Source organism: Dicentrarchus labrax, unplaced genomic scaffold (genome assembly GCF_905237075.1).
Source record: "Dicentrarchus labrax unplaced genomic scaffold, dlabrax2021, whole genome shotgun sequence".
Lineage (NCBI taxonomy): Eukaryota > Metazoa > Chordata > Actinopteri > Moronidae > Dicentrarchus > Dicentrarchus labrax.
Window position 1 is genome coordinate 4,830,908 of NW_026136719.1, and position 20,829 is coordinate 4,851,736.

The following is a 20,829-nucleotide window of genomic DNA, read 5'->3' on the forward strand; positions in this document are numbered from 1 at the left end:
TATGTTCAACAACAAGACAAGTTAACTATCAGCCATCAATCTCACGTGTGCTGACGGCTGCAGCCTGAAGTAACGAGCTGAACAGTGGACGGGATGTGAGAGCATAGCTTATATAAAGTGTCAGTGAGTTCAGGGGAAAATGTAGGGTTTATGTGTGTTTATATTTATGAGTTTATTTCAGCACATTAATTTAGAATGATGAACAGAAAGTTTCACTGTAACTACCTAACAGGTGTCCTACAACAGTAATTAATGGACACCCAGCAGCCAATCAGAATTCACCCGGACCATGGTATATTATTAAATATTTATCAGGCTATTTGTTTAAGAAAACCACATTCTGACCTTTTCAGAGTCATATTGGTGGAAAATCGGTGCATGGGTGCCTCTAAAGTCGGTATCATTATCGGTCAGGCTCCAGTTTCTACAGTAGCCTAGAACAGACAAACCAAACATTGGCATTAAATCAGGCCTTTCATGTTTCACGGCCACTGGACTTTCTCCTACACACCTGGAAGGCTGAGCTGTAGTCAACTGTTTGTCTGAAACTTCACAGCCGGATGTTCATGAATCCGACACTGGGCCTTCCAGTAAAGTACTTGAGTAAATGTACTTAGTTACTCTCCACCACAGGAGTGCTGAATTCTGTCTGAAACAGCTGATAATGTTGTTGTTGTGCCTCCTCCACGTACTCGTTTCATGATGTTGAAAAGCATTTTTCTCACTTTCTGCACACTGAGCTGATTGTTGTTCCAGACAAACCAGCTCGAGTCTAGTTTTGTTTGTTTTTTTATTTTCACAAGAGGAAGACAAAGGACTGTTTGTGTATCTCTGTCTCCGACTGCTGCTCACAGCGTTCCTTTTGTTTAATCTGCACTGACGGATTCCACCGGTGAAAAACTAAAACCTGAGTATGGGAGTTAAATAAAAGCTGCAACACAGCCGATATGGTGTGAATAAAGCATTACATGTCGACTGGTTTCAGGTGTCATTTTAGACCCAGAGCTAGCAGGTAATGCAGGGCTAAGTAGCCTGTAAGCCTCTTTAGCTCACCTTGGTGGCCGCGGTTCTCAGCTGCGTAATGTGTCTTCCTAATGAGGTTGTGATTTCTCTGACGGCATCCATTACTGCCCTGAACATTAGCCTTAAATTGGAAATTCCATTAAATCTGGGCCAGTTGGGCTTGATGTATGGGGGAAATATGAAGCTGTGACACAGTAGCATTATGATCCCAATCTCATAAAAAATATATTAAAATAAATTAAGGTTGCAGATATTTATTACCAGTGTCCTTTCATTGGGTTGGTGTGTGTGTTAGTAATATTAGGCTGTATATTTAGGAGGCGGCTGGAGCATACGTTTTCGTTTACAGACACACAACATGACTGATGATTCAAAATCAAATGAAACCTCCATCCATCCATTTTCTATACCTGCTTCTATTATCGAGGTCTAGGTTGCTGCAATCTCTCCCAGCATGCATCGGGCAGGAGGTTACAGGTCGCCGAGCTCGGACGTCTCGTAATTTGTAATCCAGAACCAAGAACAAAACATCACAATTTGTAAAGCGTATGAGAGTGTGTTGACAGATTGTCATGTTTCGGTGTAACAGATGGAATTCCTTTCCAATGGATTTTGTGGCTTTATTTTGGTTTGTTCTACCTTCAATATACTGAGCTGACAGTGACAGACAGACTTATTGAACTACAGCCTCTGGGGTTAGTTAGATATTCTGCAGCAGTGGCTGAATGTTGCCTCACTGCTCGTCCATCCAGCTGACATTTAATGCGACATTTATACACACCTGAAGTATTTAAAATGACACTAGAGTACTTCTTATGCCTCATCAAACTGCACAGCCATCAAAGAGTGAGGAAGCATTTTTACTGGACTTCACATCGCCTTAGGCATCTTCAGAGTAACATTCAGGAGTTTCTGCAAGAGGACAAGAAGCAGAAATAAGTTGAAGGACTTTTATCTAGATGCAAATTGTCCAAACTTTTCACTGAAAGTTTAAAACCATAAAAATATGAGATAGATATTGTTTGATGGAAATGAAGAATAACTATTTTTAGTCTTGGCCAGATAAACATGATTATTAACTTGACTGCACCTTTGAACAAAGTTTATTTTCTCCAAAACTCAAAGTTGAATTTATGAATAAAAAGGGGGAAGTAATACACAGACAAACACACACACACACACACACACACGGGCTGCTGACTCTGAAAGAAAACAAACATAAGATAAAAATTTAAAGTCAACTGTTCTTAAATAGATAAGGAAAAATAAAGTTCTCAGTAAAATTAAAATGAACACAGGATAAGAACTAAGTCAGATAAAGTCTATGTAAAGGTCAAAGAGAGTGAGAGCGAGAGCAGCCTTTAAATAAGGAGAGATCAGATGATTAGGTTATTGAGGAGTTCATTAATTAATTAATTAATTAAACTAAAACTCAATTTTGTGAGTTAAAAAACATTCTTGATAAAGTTGCTTCAGTCATACAAAAATACCCAGTAAAAAGTATTAAACAGGAATGTTTCTGTGACTTACAAAACTAAGTTAGTGTCACCTAAAACTACAAGTAAAAGCTGTTTAATCGAGAATCTTTTTTAACCTAAAAACTGAGTTAGTGAGACGAGATCAGGCGGCAGTTTCCAAAAGCCAGGAAGTCACAGAAATATCTACATCCCGTTAGATCATCTTTAGGCTGCCTGTACACGTTCTGATATATAAACACATTTTATTATTATCATTATCAACCAAACAATATCTGTCTGTTAACAGATTAAAGCTTCATTGCACAACATGAGCCAGCCACTGCGACAGCCTGCTGGCCATTAGAAAGAATCTCTCTCCACTAATATACTGTCAGTGGTCTTTTCTGGTCATATGTGCTCAACTTACTCTGATATCAGATGCAAAGGAACAACCAACACTTCCTGTAATCCCCAAACCACCAGGCTGAGACAGAGAACATGGGAACTTCAACAAGAGACGGCAAAAAAAAAAAAGGTTAGGGGTTAGGTAAATTATTCCTTTCTCTCACGGGCTGTCTCATGTTCACCTCCAGTATGGGAGGATAAAGGCATTCATGCTTTAGGAGATATCTTTGGTGAAGCTGGACGATGCTCTTTTAGGGAACTGCAAACCACATTTAATTGAAAAAGGTTTTTTTCTGTACCTCCAACTTTGGTCCTCCATGAAGGCCTATGGGGTTCCTTGAAACACTGTCTCAAGTTACATAAACTACTAAATAAACAAGGTCGAATGAAGAGTTTGGTGTCAGAACTTTACTCACCACTGTCAATTGCCACCTACAAGCCCCTGCACATCCAGCAGCTGTGGTCTATGGACCTAGGTGTAACCTTAACCCAACCCAAACCATCAGCAAATACACTTCAACTTAATTTATAGAACTTATCTTACGCCCAAAAGACGTTATCTTATGAAACTTAAAACTGACCTCTGCTCAGATGATCAAGTTGGCTCACTTATGCACGTTACGGTACCTCTAACACTGACATACTTAAGACTGTTAGCTGGTCTGACTGCTGCAAAAAGAGATGTTGGCCCTTCGCTGGCAACCAACACAAGTGCTTAATATAAGGTAAGATAGACTTTATTGATCCCACACTGGGGAAATTCACTTGTTACAGCAGCTTCAGATAAAACACAGCAGATAAGAAAAAAAAGAAATTCACATTAAATAACAAAATGAAATAGAAAAATACAAGATATTAAGAAAAGAATTAGGGTTGTATGTACAAACTCTATACAGTATTATTATACAGATGTGATTCAAGTTCAAATAGAATATTGCACAGGTTAAAATAAATATATATATATATATATATAAAGCAGTAATTTAGCAGAAGAATAAAGGCTAGACAGGACTATAAATATGTGCATGTAAGAAATTATATATATATGTATGTAAGAAGTATGCAGTACTGGTATCAAGTAGTGCAAACAAAAGAAAGTGACTATGGTATTCTGGCTGAATATATATATATATATATATATATATATATATATATATATATATATAGTCACAGTGGTTAAATATTGACCTTGAAGTAATAATATGGAGCTCTCTGTGGCCAAAATACACAGTGCGAAGAATAAAACCATCTTCTCCAGGGAAATTCAGGTTGAAGTGTAAAGATGTTTAACTTGAACTGACTAACACTTACAATGTCAGCTGCTGTTGTTTTCGCTATGGTTGGATGCTATGATATAGGACTTTAATGATGTGTGTCTTTGTTAGGGATGTAAGGGAGGATAGTGGAAATATATGTATGATGAAATCGTAACTGCAGGATAGAGCTGATGTTTGATGTAATACTGTAATAATACCCTACCAACAACAAAGCTGTATTATTATTGTCTGTGCATACTGTAAAATCCAAACTTTATTTCAAATATTATAGGAATACAATAAACAGCTACAGAAGAGAACAAAGGTTATGTAGAGCAGGGTGTGATGAGCCTGTCTGAGTCACATTTAGCCTTACAGCCGGATAGCTCATTAGCATCGTCTCTCCACACACCTTCAGCAGACGCTCGCACAGCCGACGGATGTTCCAGCGAATCGATGATCTGATCCGTCTACAATTCGCTGCTTCATTAAATTACAGCGGGAGTCAATGATAATTATTCTGGTCATTACTTTATTCGGATTAATATGTGTGTGAAGTCAGAGATGAAAGGCGCCCGGGTGCCAGGGCCGGGCAATCGAGCAGCTGGTGATCTGCTTCGCTCCTCAGAATGATTTCACTTTCAGATGAGGTCAAGAGAGCTGTTAAAAGAGAAAATAAGTCTATACCATCGATCTGTGGAGCTTATTTTGTGATCAAGTGTTGTTATCTACACTTGAGGAAGTCATTGTCTCTCAAATCTGCCTCGACTGATTTCCTTCACGTCCAGTTTTTTTCAACTTCAAACTTGTGTTGCAGTCAAATGAAGCACACACAGACCCGAACAAGATAGGGAGGTGTATTTGTATAGCACCTTTCAACAACAAGGCAGTTCAAAGTGTGCTTCACATAAAGGCTTTAAGAAACACTAGGCAATATAAAATGACACAAAGATGATTTTAAAGAGTGAGAGGAAATAAAATAGAACATAACAATAAGCTAAACTACAATACCACAAAACAAACAGTAGAATTTCAGTAGCAAATAGCAAACATTGATTTAAAAGAACTGAGAGTTGGAGATCAGAAATAAACCATTCAGTGCTTCATAAACCAACAGTAGGATTTTAAAATGGATTCTTTGACAAAGAGTCTAAGTGTTAAGATCTGAAATGGTCTCTCCTGGTCTTAGTGAGTAGTCGAGCCTCCAGAAAATAAACACATGGACCTTTCTAAATCCTCCTGAGATATGTCTTTTAACTCTTGACGTATTCTTAAGATGACAGAAGGTTGATTCTGTCTTAATGTGGCTGTTAAAATCCAGGTCTGAGTTCAGGACTACACCAAGATTTCTGGTCTGGTTTGTGGTCTTTATTGGAGGTGAGCACTGACTTTTAATTGTCCTTCAATCCAAACACAATGAGCCTCATGCAAAAACCTTTCCTATTATCTTAACACTCTATTAATTGTTTTCGCATGGTGGGCTTGTATGAGTGTGCCAGCACACGCTCTTAACTTTCTGTGAACAGAATCCATTCATATTGTACTGTACTGTGTTAGGCAGGCAGTTTGAACCAAGTGTAATAGGTTATATGATGTAATTGCAATAGAGGATGTTGTTGACGTAGAGGACAGCAACCTGCAAACACCTTAATGTGAAGAGATGTCTAATCAATAGCCAACTTAAATTGATAATAAGACATATGAGACATTTAGAACTATATTATTTGAACTGTACAGTCAAACAGGATGATGTCAACTAATTATGAAGTGTAATTTACATAGAAAACTCTTTATAGTAATGGAATAAACAATCCTTTACTGAAAAACATGCGTTTGAATTACAGCAGATTAATCAGACCGGGTCTGGACCTCGTAAATCGTGTTTGTTCCTGAGAGAAAAAAAAAGAGGTGAATGCAGCAAGTTCTCCTAAATCCATCGTACAAAACACTTCAGAACAAATATGTTCGTACGAGTGCTTCTTGCATGAGGCCCATTTTTTTTCTCTTTAACTGGAGGAAATTATGGCACGTCACCAACAATCTTATATGGCAGTCATGAGCTGACCAAACCTCTGAATGTCCGTCCTTACAGAGGATGGAGTGGACTCCAGTGCCTTTGAAAATGTGAGTCAGATCAGCCATTTAAACACTTGATGATCTTATCGGCCACTTTAACTGCGTGATGCAGCCTGGTCTCGCCACCTGTCGAGAAATTACCTAACCAAGCAATAAGAGAGAAGGGAGGAAGTTAGAAAATGTTGTTCTGATCTCTACTGAGCGTGAGCAATAACAATAACAATGTCAAATTTTAAAAATAAGAGCGAGACGAGGAAAAGAAGGTCATCCTGCCTTTCTTTGGAGGCAACACTGAGCGCATACGATGTGGAAAACATCAAACTGTGGCAGCTGCGTGTACGAGGACAAAACAGACACTGAGAAGAATAGTGACATAATTTATGAGGGCCCATGCTCTCGGTGCAGCAAAACAAATACTGGAGAGGCCAGCTGAGATTTTAAAACAAGACAAAAAACATCACAGGCTGGAAGGGGAGCAAAGATATTTCAGTGGAAAGCAACAAAGGGGAAGTAAACTGAAGCTGAGATGACTGCAGATCATCTCACACCTGCTTCAGGAAGAAATACTGTATTTAAATGACCTGTTGAAATGAACAGAACAGACTACAGTTTATCTGGATTTATGGAGTATACTGATGCTGGATTGGGGAGAAGACTGTCGTCAAGTGACAGCCTTTATGTCGAGTTTCTAGAGTTTTTGTGCACATGTGGGAATTGTTAAAATGTGATATTTCTTAAAGGGAGTTTGGTGCAGGGAGGTTTCAGTGGAATTCAAACTTTTAATGTGTATAATTTCTAACATTTTCTCATCATTACACAAACAGTAGGTAACTTTTAAAGTATGATATTGTTGTCTGACATTAGCTGCTGTTAGTTATTGGTTTGATTAATGGTTTAATAATGTATGTATTGATTACAGACTCTGGCTGATCAGGCTAATTATCAGCTCATTTTAATCTGTTTCTAACGGCAGTGTGCAGCAAATGGTTGCCCCTTTGTGTGTTTAAACTACTTTATGAATAAAAACATGTTGTGCTTGTTATTAATGGTGTTATTAATTGCTCCTGATGAAACGTAGTTTGGAGACCAGTCAGACTCCTTGTGAAAGAAACCACAGCAACTTCAAGTCCAACTGTCGGAAACTGTCTCCAGCGGACTAGAGACCTCTACAAGAGGCTCAAATATGCACTCGATGGCTACATACATACATTTGTTGAAATGTTCTTTATATCCCAACAGCAATCAATAAATCAAATGCTCTGTACCTGTGGCTGTCACAGGCCTGTAATAAACAGGCAGTCCTTTCAGTCAGACCGAATGGGTGCTGTGCAGGACTTTTTAGTTTTATTTTTGTCAGAGAGACGACGGCATCCGTGATCGATTTCAATCGCAGAGTCTGCAGAGAAACACACACACACAAACACAGAGTTGTGTTTTTTTGGGTGACAAAGAAAGTCAACAGAGCAGAGCAGATACAGCCTGTATGTGTCTGTACGATACAGTGAGAGAAAGAAAGAGGCAGGACCAGTGTGTTTGTGTGTGTGTGTGTGTGTGTGTGTGTGTGTGTGTGTGCAACGCTATGCGGTAAGAGAGAGAGGTGCAGGTGTGAATGTTCAAATCCTCAAAATTAAAATCTAATACATACCCAGCCCTAATTATTTCAGTTAGATACTTTCTCTAACATTACCTTCCCTAACTTTAAAGATCAGACTTATCTCCATCTCGGATGCTAGCACAAAGGTCAGATTTTACGGCTTACTCTCAGAATTTACAATATTTAACTTTTACAGTACAAGAGAAAAAAGCTTTGAGGACTAACGGATGTCTAACTGCTCCCAAAATGAGGGCGGTTGTAGCTCCGTCTGCCGGGGCACCACAGCCCATCACTCCGCCATCTCTCCACATATGCATGCTGTAAGCCCTGTGTGTGTAAAAATAAAATATTTACCCATTGGGGCTTAATAAAGTTAATCTTCTTTTTCAAATCCTGTTAAAAGCAGCACAGACCCGAATATTGTTACACTGAACTCTATAAACAACGTTGCTTACTCCTGGCCCTGCGTTACTACTGTAGATAGCCGTACATTAGCGGCTTATGTGGACATACAAATACAGTTTAATCCATTATTTACACACGAATCCGGCGTTCGGTTTGTGCTCCACGATCTAGCAGCGAAAGGCAAGTTGAAGTGACTCTAACAGCAGCATGGGCATCAATGACGTTAAACAGTGGCAAGGAACTTTATATGGATGACGATATTAATTCATGTTGTTTCACAGGCATTCAAGATGAATTAAATTAATTGCCCAGGATGTGAACATCTTGGTCCTCTGCCCGCCCCGGGAATCTATGTACGGTTTGTTGTAAACGTAACGTTACATAACAAGAAAAGTAGAAGATTCTGCACGTCTTAGGACAGCTTGCATTCAAGCGTATTGTAGGGAGATGCCACTTCGCCCGGATCCATGTACACTTTTGCGCTTTGGTTCTTGTTATTTTATGTTATGATTGGACAATCCCTGTTTGGGGACCCTCCAGCGCCATCCAACCATTCTTTCCTCATTATTATACGAAATTCTATAGAAACTCATTATTATACGAAATTCTGTAGAAACTTCCAAACAGTAAGGACATGTATATCATCGCATTCGCAACAACAACTCTATACCTTTGTTACATTGATATGTTACACCACGATGCACAGACACATCTAGACACATCTTACAAACACATTTACAATTATTTTTTAAAATCAATGTTTCGGCTGTCAAGGCGATGCTGTCATTTCCTGATTTATATTTCTGTGTGAAATATTGATTTGTGGGATGCTTTTCCAATCAGTCTAAATTACTGTGCAGACAGCTCGTTGAACATCGAGTAGGCGTTATGAGGACACGATCAACACAGCTAATATCTGAGCTGTTTGACATTGATTGTAATGATCATGTCTACTTTTGCTCCAACATTTTCATTTTCAGTGTGCTTATCTGATGCAACCTTTCAGCTGTCAACCTCTGACACCTCCCTACCAAAATGAATAAGAATCATCTATCTATATTAACATGGGTAAAGCCACTCTTTCAGATTATTTTTGGAAACAGAGCAAAGGTGGCTAAAGAGCTGCCTGTTGGTGATTGCTCATAAATATAGGTTTTGTCCTCAGTGAGAAGATGGGAATGATAGATGTGTTTGAGGACACATATAGAGGTAATTCATGGATTAAAGCAACATCAGGTAAGATTTGGTATTTGTTGAGATTAGGCACCCCAGATTGTACATCACTGTTATTACTGTTACTATTATTAACTGTTGTTAATATTTACAGCGTTACACATGCATTCATTATTATTGCATTACTTACCCTTGTCCCACTCTCTCCTTTTCTGTTATTAGCTTCCTCTGTCAGAGCCTTGTTAGGTCTTGTTGCCTCTGCCATGTCCGTAGTAGCTGCTGAGCCCGGTTACAGTGCCTGCTCGACCGGCCCCGATTCTGGCTTCACTCCCCTTCAGCAATCCCTACAGGTCCCCCCTGAACCACCTCTTGTTGGTCCAAAGCTCTTGTGCTTGCAGTGTAAATGTACCAAAACTTCCCTAGCAGTGCTTCGAGCTCCCAGTCTGAGCAGCACACACTGAGCTGACAAGCTTAGCGGTTAACTTACTTTAGCAACTAGTAAAGCCTTCTATCAAACAGTGTGAATGTCTTAGCGCCATAACGTGTTACACTCTTGCCCCAGACCAGGAGACAAAGTTACACAGTGCAAGGACAGGCCTACGGGCCCAGAGTGGGAATGACAGAGGCACCATTCACCCAGTTATAACTCAGTGTAGCGTCATGATTTTGAAGGTAGAAAAGTTACACAATGGGGTTTTAACAGACTATACACTGAGAATCATATATTGCTGGACAGTGTTGGGCAGTGAGTAATAATATTACTTTTACCCCCCTATTTATGTTTGTAATGGTGTATGTCACCAAGCAGGAAGCTTACTTGGAAGATGGAAACTTACATTCAGCGGCCGGAATTATTTCCATTTCTTTGATTTTAACAAACTATACTGAATTTAAATCGTGGACAGCTGCAGGCAAAGAACTAATGTTTGTGGCTGATGGATGAAATCAGACAGATCCTTGGAAAATACACACAGGTAAAAGAACCCCAGGTAAAAAAAACTAATTTCCAAGATAAACTATATGTCTCTAAATAACAGAAGTTGTGTCATCAATTTCAGCCAGGTGTGCTTTTCATCTAACCTGTAACTTTTATGATTTCAGAGCCTTTACCGGGTGATTACGTTGACATTCACACAGATGCACATATTCAGAGGGAGAATTTCGGGGAGAAGGGTTGCAATCACCAATTTTGTGAGGAGTAGAAGCAAAATAATATGACTAGTGTGAAAAGAGACAGGGGAAGCCTGGCTCCTCTTAATAAGAGTTCCCCCAAAAAAGTTGATTTGTGAAAATTTGGGGGTTCTCTATAATATAATATTGACAATAAGCTATTTTTGCAGTGCATTTCCATTTTTCTATCTATCTTTATCATAATGGATAATTAGGCTTTTATTTGTGTTTGATTCATGCATTTGATTTATTTCTACTTCACTTTAATAAATATACCGGTATCACCATCTTGCCATCGCTACTGAAGTTGCAATATCACTTATTATACTTTAACTCAGATCAGTAAAGATCAGAAAAAAATATCAGTATTCATTTCAGTAATAAATAATATAGTTCACACACTGAATATGACTAGTAGTGTAACTAATAACTGATGGTAGGGAGTGATAAGTATAGTTATAATATTGCCTGTGAAAAGACTCATAAATTAGGTTTTTTGAATAACTAACCTGACACTGTTGTATGTATAGTTGTTACTGTATACACAGACCTCACAAACAGTCCAACAGTTAAATGTGTGCGTATAAACTGAGACAATTAACTGTGAGCTCATTTTATTCTCACTGCCCGTCAGCCTCGTCAGGATCTTCAGCATATTCGGTTTATAATTACTCCCATGTTTATTTTCTTGCAGCACATTTCTGTTGTTGATTCGAGGTGCATTTTAATGCTGTTTGTTCTTTTGCTGTATTTATGTGCACTAGGGGACCTTATGGTAGATAAAACATGATGAAGTGTCCTCATAAGGGGCTAATCCTGACCCTGACTAAGTTGCCTCACCATATATGCAACTTTCTGCATCCTGGTGCCCTTTTTATGTTTTGTCCACTACTCTTTATGTGTTTCCAATATAGAGCCTTTTCATACGGTGGCCCAGAGGTGTCAGGTCAAATACAAAGGCCAGAACACGAATACAAAAGTCACAACACGAATACAAAAGCCACAACAGAAGTGACATTCAACGGAAGTGAACGGTAGCGTATTTTTAAATTTTTTTTTATTTTTAAACTTTATTTGTGAACGGTAACGGATGTTGACAATGAGGCGGATTGTTGCTGGCGGACTATTTCATAGAAGAAGACAGCTCTAGCCCCTGTGATAAGTAAGTGAGACGTTGTTCTCTAGCTATCTATGATAACTATCGCTATGTGATTGTGGTGTCACAAATCCGTTGTAGGTCACATCCGTTGTGGCTTTTGTATTCGTGTTGTGGCTTTTGTATTCGGCCTGACACCTCTGGGCCACCGTATTTTCAGCACATATATCACATTTTACTGATGTTTGCAATTTGTCCTTCAGTGGATTTCCCCTTAAGTCAGCTAAAAATTATTATTGTTATTCACAGCACTGACCTGACCGCAGGTAAAAAAGATGAATTTTGATGGACAAGTTGGGGAGAAAAGGAAAGGAGAAAAAGAATGAGATGAGAATAACAACAACAGTAAGGCGATAGAAGTGGCCGGGAAAAAGCAGAGAAAAAAGAGAGCAGGAACAAACAAGGACAAACATATATGGATAAAAGCAGAAAGTTTAAGGTACTATATCAAAGTAAAATATTGCTCTCAGACATCAGTACATCACAACAAGGTCAGCTGCAGACAGTGCTGTGAAATGTCTTTGCTCCTCAGTGCTGAAACATCAGGTTGAAGCAGAAGCTGATCTACAGTCTCCTACAGCTACAAAATGACATGTTGTGTTTCTCCACCGGTCCTGAAGCTACACAGCAGCAACAACAAAAGTGTTCTTCTCTCCTCTTTCAATTATTTCTTTCACTATTTCTGACATGAATCTAAATCTGTGCAGCCTCACTTACCGGTTCGTTCTATGAAAGCAACATTTGTTAACAAAAGCTTCTGCAGGGCCATTTTTAGATGTGCCAGCAGGAGGGACATCTAAGAGGAGGAAGACATCTCTGGTAATTAATAGGCCCAGGCTGCTTGTAAAAGTCTGTCACGGTGACGTCCATTGCTGCATTTCGTTGTTAAATAAACCCCCTGCTCACACCAAACTTGAAGCTGAGAGGCGTCTGCAGGCAGACTCTAGAGGGACGCTATCAGGAGCCGATGCTGCTCTCAGTCCTGTCATTAATTGAAACTGCTGTGCTAATGTGCACTGGTGGACCTCAGGGATGTTTGCTTCTGAAATGACAGCTGTCAACAACAAACAATGCTCTCCATTAATACACTGGGCACAGAGAGCTGTGAGCGACTGCTGCAGGGCCACAGAATAAATGGGCTGTAGCCATCAGTTTCAGTTTATGAAGTGACAACATCCCAATAAATACCAATAAATAAATATTACAGAGACGTGTGCATCTAATTGGCATTAAAGGAACCGCACTAAACTGGTTTAAGTCCTATTTATCAGTTCGCACATGTTAACGATGAATCCTCCATGCACACTAAAGTCACAGTCAGCCACTAGGTTCTGTGCTTCTCTACATTTAACGTTCAGTTATGCAGATGATACCCAATTATATCTATCGATCAAGCCTAATAATAATAATAATTAATCAATTAGCTAAATTACAAGCATTATGGACATAAAAATCTGGACGACCTGCAGTTTTCTGTAGCCTGAACTGGTGTAATACAAATAAAATTGAATTGAATAAAGCACAATATACTATTAACTGAAACAGGGGGCACCTGTATTATTATATAGATTGATAGATTGATAGACCTACAATAGATATGGAGTCTTGCCCAGCTGACAAGAACCAGAGCTGGATGTCTCCAGCACATCCCTCACACACTAAAGGTTTATTCTCTGCTACGGCACAAAACAAGCTCCAGAAAACATGAGAAGAGGGGAAAAAAATGAAACTACACTCAGAAAGGTGTTTAATTTAAGACTAATCTCCTGTCCCATCAGGCAGAGAGGAGGAAAAAGTTAACAACTGTGAAAATGTGCCCATGCACCTTGCCTCCTCAACAACATGTATTAGCTGTAAGAGAAGGAGCTGTTCCCTCAGAAATAATGACTCAGCACTGTCAGGTTTTCTCTCATTATATAAGTTATAATAGTGGACGGAAATTTCACTAAGCTTTATTGGACGGGGTAAAGTTGTGTCTTAATTAAAATTAACTCAAGGACGAAATAACTTTGTAAATGTTAAATGGTCTCCTAAAGTTTTACCCAATTTATATGAAAAAATGGGCAGCAAATAGATTTATTACTCAAGACTGATAAGAGAAAAAGACGGATGACAGAGAGAGACAAAATATATAGAGATAAAAACACAGAAATAAAGACAGAAAGATAGATCGATGAAGAGAGAAAATAAACATAACATAAAAGACTGATAAATATATAAATATTGAGAGCAATAAACAGAGATAAACAGAGAGATAATTATATTATTATTATATTTATACTGTAAAACTTTAATTAATGACCCAGGCTTTTATTTGCTTCTATCACTGAACTCAACCTGCCTTTATTTGGAACAGGCCTTTAAATACTTTTCTTCTGCAACAATGGGAAATATAAAACGTTTATTTTAAACAATATGAATATTACTTGTACCATCATTCACTTGATCATTTGATATTTTGGTTTCTTCATTTTGTATGAAAACGTGTATGCACGTGTATCATGACTGGACAAGCAAAAAAGCCTCTTGGACCCAAACCCAACAGGAAGTGGGCCAATTTGAATTTAGTGGTCATTTAGACCCTTGAAGCTCAAACAGGGTTTTGCCTTGTGTTTCCACAGTAATCAAATGTGCTTGGTTTTTCAGCTCCCCGTGCCATGTGAGTTGGTTGTGTCACTAAGATTAAACAACAACTGGTGCCGTGGCTTAGTTGGTTAAAGCGCCTGTCTAGTAAACAGGAGATCCTGGGTTCAAATCCCAGCGGTGCCTACTTTAAGTTCTTTGAAAGACCCTGCTGACAGTAGTAAACTCCTGAATATTTAGCCTGATGGTCAGAGTGAAGTCAGAACCAGATCCACTTCCACTGAAACGAGTTTAAACTCCAGACTTGCAGGCTGTATCTAAATAAGAAGTGGATGGTTATATGAAGCCGTTCCTGAGCAGGTTCTCAGTTTGTTGTACAACCAACACTGTAGAGAAGCCCGAAAGATATTTAGACAGGTACTAGTCAATGTGTCTCTGTGGCGCAATCGGCCAGCGTGCTCGGCTGTTAACCGAGAGGTTGGTGGTTCAAGCCCACCCAGGGACGGCCAAGGATTGTTCATCTCAATTACATTTCTTCCGCTAGTTTCTCCAGTTTCACTTCTGTACACGCTTCAAGCTCAAACTGTGTTTCCACAGTCCACAAAGGTGCTTCTTTTTTTGGCTCCCAATGCCATGTGAGTCGGTTCTGTTTGTTGTGTCACTATGCATTAGCAGCAGATGGCACTGTGGCTTAGTTGGTTAGAGTGCCTGTCTTGTAAACAGGTGATCCTGGGTTCAAATCCCAGTGGTGCCTTCTTTCACTTCTTTAAAAAACCCTGCTAACAGTAGTAAACTCCTGAATCTTTAACCTGACCTCCACTGTTGGTCAGAGTCGAACCAGAACCAGAACCAGATCCACTATAGCTTCCACTGAAACAACTTGAAACTCCAGACTTGCTAGCTAAATAAAAGTGGCCGAAACGCCCAATGATCCTGAGGTCCGTTACTGATTATGTGTCCCAAAATTCTGTCATGACTTACCCCTAACGTGGGCTAGCGACTAATCCATACCGAAACCGGACTGAAGGTACTCGGAGCTCTGACCTGGATGAAAACCTAACTACCTAGTCTGCCTGTTCTCCTCTTGCTTTCTTTTTTTCTTCTGCTCCTCCTTTAGAGTGGGTGAGGACAAAGTAGGGAGAACCCTGAGTGACATGCGCCGGCCAGTGCCTTGCCATGGGCTCTCTACTCCAAACGGTGTAAGTCATCGGACTGCATGGGGAGAGTCACCGAGACAGAATTACTAGTTCACTTCTGCTAGTTTGTCCAATTTCACCTCCAATTTCAACTGTTTCCACAGTCCTCAAAGGTGCTTGTTTTTCAGCTCCCAATGCCATGTGAGTTGGTTTGTTGGTTGTGTCACTATGTTCAAGCAGCAGTTGATGCCGTGGCTTAGTTGGTTAAAGTGCCTGTCTAGTAAACAGGAGATCCTGGGTTCAAATCCCAGCAGTGCCCACCTTCAGTTCCTCAAAAACTCCTGAATCTTTAGCCTGAGCTCCACTGAGACGGTGGACACTTACAAGCTCCTGGGGGTGACACTCAACAATAAACTGGACTGGACAGATCACACTGAGGCCCTCAAAAGGAATGGACAGAGCAGGCTGTTCTTTATCTGAGGAGGCTCAGGTCATTGAACGTGTGCACTCAGCTACTACAGATGCCAGTCTGTAGTAGCCAGTGTCCTCTTCCTTGTGGTGGTCTGTTAGGGGGGAGGTATCGGCACTGGGGGTGCCAACAAGCTTAGCAAGTTGGTGAGGTCCAGGAGTGTTCATCTCTAGTACAAAGTATCAGCACTGTATTGAAACTTGTCTATTAATCTTGTTCATAAGCTAGTTTATCCAATTTCCCCCTCCATACACCCTTGAAGCTCAAACTGTGTTTTGCCTTGTGGTTTCACTGGCCTCAAAGGTGCTTGTTTTTCAGCTCCCCCTGACATCCTAGTGCCCGAAAGTGAGTCGGTTCTGTTTGTTGTGTTACTATGTGTTAGCAGCAGCAGGCCCCGTGGCTTAGTTGGTTAAAGTGCCTGTCTAGTATCTCAAAATAATGACTGTGATAGATAGATAGATAGATAGATAGATAGATAGATAGATAGATAGATATCATACTGTAGATGCAACATGTGTGAAGATGTTTTGAGGATGTGTTTCCATGGTAACAGAGTCAAGTGCTGGCTTCAGTGTGTATTTAGCATCAAGTGTTTCAGCTTTTCCAAACTGTTTACGTACACTGAGAGTAAGGACTCTCTGTACCTCCTTCCTGCTCGCTGTCTGCTCTTTAATCCCATTGAGCTGTTTTTCCATCATCTTTTTATATATTTATAAATTTTTTCTATCTGTCTCGCTTCCGGCTATCCTCCCCCATTTTCCCAACAGGGTGACAGTTAGTTAGAGAGCCCCCCCAACCTGACAGATGAGGAGGAGGTGGAGGTTTAGGATGGCCAGCAGCCAGAGATTCTCCTGGATCCATCAGCGGTGGTGAGCTGCCAGAAATGTATCACTAGAGAGGAAAAACAAAGTATTTCTCACTCTGAGGTTTTGAATTATTGCCCAAATACCTACGGTATGATAATATAATCGTTTCTATTTTAGCTTTTTTTAAAATTAATGCTTTACATAAAATAAAAATGCATCTATTGCAGTAAAATGCTAAAAAATAAATAAATGATTAAATGATTAAAATGTCAAGCAAATTTGATTTTGCTCTTGTTGTTAAGAGGAAGGGAAGACAAAATTGTTTGATATTGATCGGGGAGAGTGTTTTGTGTGTTGATCCTTGCTAAATTGCAGGGTTGTGTTTGTTCCCTTCCTAGTCATAAAAATAACTCTCTGCTGGAGAAGTATTATAGAAAAGGTTTTATATTCTTTGTCTGGTTCAATAGTTAAAGAACTGTTCATTTAAAATGACACAATGCTTGCTGTTGGAGCTGCATTTTTCAAAGTATGTTCACATAATGCCGGGCAGGTTGAGCTTCTCTCCTCCTCATAGCTCAAAGCTTTGTCCTCAGTGGAATAAAAACAACCTAAAATGATGTTTACATAATAGTAATTTGCAATGCCACCCAAATTAAGTTTTTATCAACTTAATGAGCAAATGTTTTTTGAACGTATCGGCAGAATGGTCACTGAAAACTATTTGCAATTTCATCCTTGTTATTATTTGATCAGTGTATATTGTCACTTTTATATTGACTTGACACTCACATGCATATATTTTGTCTCATCTTTTTTAGTATGCACAACTTAGTTTTATAGTAGGAGAAACTTCACACATACTCTGCACTTTAAACTGTAACAGACTCTGTCTCTGCTGTGTCTCAACATGGCAGGATTTTCTTGTCAGCGATCAACATCAAGCTTGTCTATCCAACTTTAATGTCATCCAATAAGACATCCTGATTTCTGTTACTTGTTTAAACTGTCCATCATATATGACTGGGATCAGTTTGGAGCATAGTTAATCGTTCTTTTCATTTTCTGCTATTGATTTATATATGTCTTAAGTTATTTTCCCACATTTCCACACTAGAATTTAGCTGGGAATCCTTCTGGAATCCTTCTGGAGGCATTTTGTGTTGCTTTCACTTTATTAAACATCATTCACATGCATTCACTGGTCTCTCTGACCTACTTTCTCTTTGACAGATCTGCTTTTCTTTCCGTTTTTGTTGCCTTTGATACAGCTGTGTGAAGTCAATGTGCCAGAAATGGGCTGTTAACAGGTGGCATCTGACAGCATTTTGCTTTATATTATTTTTCATTTTAGTGTTAATGTAACATTCAAGAGGGGGAAACTGCTGTTGGTAGTGCAGTTGCAGATGCTAGAAAAAAAAAAGATAATGAAAGTGGGTGTTTGCTGTCATTCATTCCCCAAAATTGCCCCAAATAGACTGAAGAAGCAGGACACTGAGGGTGCAGATTGTACCATCAATATTTTAGAACTGGCATCATTTGAGTGAAGCTTTTCAACTGATTTGTTGGTGATATGTGAGAAAATGGATTCTGAAAAATCTGATGCTTCAGTGCACAAACTGTGTGACAGATAAGAGACTGCAAACACTGAAAGCCTGCTATCCACCACGCTTTGTTGTGGGAAAAGAGGCTTTAAAATTGAAAGGCACTTTGTGTACCTCTGCTGCTGTCCGCCTGCGGATGGGTCCATTCATCAATCAGTTATCTGCCTTGACAAGGACTTCAGTGCAAACTTTATTACTTGACATCAAAACAGCAGCTATTCTGCCTCAATGTGCAAGCACAATACCGTACAGTTGCTGCTGGAAAGGTTAGTAGCCTATTATCCCGATTCCTCACCTCATGATAAATGTCTGATGTCAGCGCAGGAAGTAGGGTGGCCTTAACATAGTTAGGTGGACTATCTAACTTATCCTGTATCCCGTCACAGACCTGCAATTAACATCCTTTTTATTAATTGTATCCACCATTTTCCCCCAACTAAGTGGTATAGTAAGTATGCCTAATCCATTATGTATTTGCCATAGAGGGGATGACGTATTTTTGTAGGCCAACCTGGAAGTTAGCATTTGCCCTGGCCCTGCATCGGATTTTGGATTATTGCGGAAAATAATCTCTGTGGCGAACAAAGGTTTATGATACTTGCCTGTTTTGTTTAGCAATAAAGCCGATAAGTGTTGGATAAGTTTAGTAGATAAGTCTCCATGTTTTAATGTCACGGACAACCTCTGTAGTCTCATTTAGCCACTTGTTAGCAACCGCCTTTTTTAAGACACGTAACAGCTTCAAGGGTGGGGTATTTACTTACATACATGACAGACCTTAATACAGGCGTCTAACCAAAAATCCATTCAAGACACCCACTGACTTCTAGAGGTGCAAAAATGGTAACTGATAGGACTCATTCCTGCAGGACTCTATAACTTTCCCTAACCAAAAAGCGGCTATAAACAATATTTTTTACAATGCATTAAATGACAATGTGGCAATGTGAAAGACAGAGAATTGTCACCCACAAAGCGTTATAGTGAGTTTCAGCTCATTCTGCTGCTGTTTTCAGAGGTATAGCTGTAAAAACCCACTGCTCAGCAGCAAACAGCAGACAGACACAGTTACAGAGGCCAACTGATGAACATAGTAGAGCATTTAACAGCTAAAGAGCCAGATATTTATCTCAGGAATTGGTAGAGACCAAAAACAGAGTTAAAAGAAAGTGAATACAGTACTTACATTCATCAGGTGGTCACAAATTAAAGAGAAAAATCTGTATCTGCTTGTTTCCGCTGCCCCCAAGTGGCCAAAAAAAAAGCCCTTATTGCAATTTTAAATCATACTGTAATTGTTAAAACATTAAATTGTTCCTTTACTGGTTTGGCTGATAAAAACCTTTTTCCTGTTTCTGAGTGTGTAAACTAGCAGCTGCTGATGTAATGCAATGTACCTAATGTATGTAATGTACCTCTCCTCCGTCTGCCCATATGTGTTCAGTATGTTCCTGTCATATTTTACAGAAATTTCGATAAATAAACAACTTCTATTTGTTGCCTCTGCGGTCTGCTGTTTGTTGTTTATGTCCAAAATAAATGCAACACAAGTTGTGTGTGAAATGTGATAAAAGTAGCTCAAATGGAAAAACAGAGAACTCTTCCAATTTTCACCCTTGCAAAAAGTCTGTTTGTTGGATTCAGAAACGGGCGACTTCCTCAGAACAAATCTTTTTATAGCTTTCAGACCCTTCTGATGCTTCTCTGTTACTTATATATCATAAAGCCTTATTGTTTAATTCATCAAAGCTGTAGGTAACTTTTATAAAAAAATAATTGTCATATTTGCTGAAACCTCTATATTCTGACAGCAGTACACTAATCAAATATCGACACTCTCCAGCTTTAAACCTTTTATTATTTTTACATATTGCAATCAGATTATTTCCGGTTTCAACAGCAAAAGCACAAGGGAATAGATTCACATCCACATCATAATCGTGTGGTTTTGAAATCCTATTCAGGTCAAATTTCCTGAGGGCATGACGGTCTCAAATCGTATTTCACACTGTCCTTTAGAGACAAATGCAATATCTCTCATCCAGCCAACAGCTGGTTTGATTTGGTAGTAGAAAAAAACAAACACGCTACCATTGAGGGCACATATATATTGCTGTAACCCCTTTATATAGGTAAACAATACTTGAACGGACAAATCCAGCCTGATTTATGCAAATGAACAGATTGGACTTCAGAACCTAATTTCTCAGCGTAACTGAGTCAAGGACAGAAACAAAGAACGAGGCTACAGGGAGTCGAACTGGCAGGAGAAACAAAGACAAGCAATAGAGGTGCAGATGAGAAACGGTGGAGAAAAAAAGCAGGTCAATGGACGGGGAGAGAAAGATAGAGCGTTATGAATGGAAAGGTTAGATAATGTGAAAGATAGATATGAGAGGGGAAAACAAAGAGATAAAAGTGAACAGGAAGAGATGGGGTCGCTTTCATGCATCTCATCAGCATCTCATCAAAATATCAGTTTCTCTTCTTCCGAGAGCTTTTGTGTTGGATTACAGCTT

General features: G+C 39.4%; 4 non-coding genes across 4 annotated transcripts; all 4 read left to right on the top strand.

Annotated features, from left to right (window-relative positions):
• Window positions 1-14,410: 14,410 nt before the first annotated feature.
• Window positions 14,411-14,484, top strand: trnat-agu (transfer RNA threonine (anticodon AGU)). The gene has a single exon. It is a non-coding gene; the product is annotated as a tRNA-Thr (tRNA).
• Window positions 14,485-14,729: 245 nt separating this feature from the next.
• trnan-guu (transfer RNA asparagine (anticodon GUU)) lies at window positions 14,730-14,803 on the top strand. Its single transcript has one exon. It is a non-coding gene; the product is annotated as a tRNA-Asn (tRNA).
• Window positions 14,804-14,978: 175 nt separating this feature from the next.
• trnat-ugu (transfer RNA threonine (anticodon UGU)) lies at window positions 14,979-15,052 on the top strand. The gene has a single exon. It is a non-coding gene; the product is annotated as a tRNA-Thr (tRNA).
• A 627-nt stretch (window positions 15,053-15,679) lies between these two features.
• trnat-agu (transfer RNA threonine (anticodon AGU)) lies at window positions 15,680-15,754 on the top strand. The gene has a single exon. It is a non-coding gene; the product is annotated as a tRNA-Thr (tRNA).
• The last annotated feature ends 5,075 nt before the right edge of the window (window positions 15,755-20,829 follow it).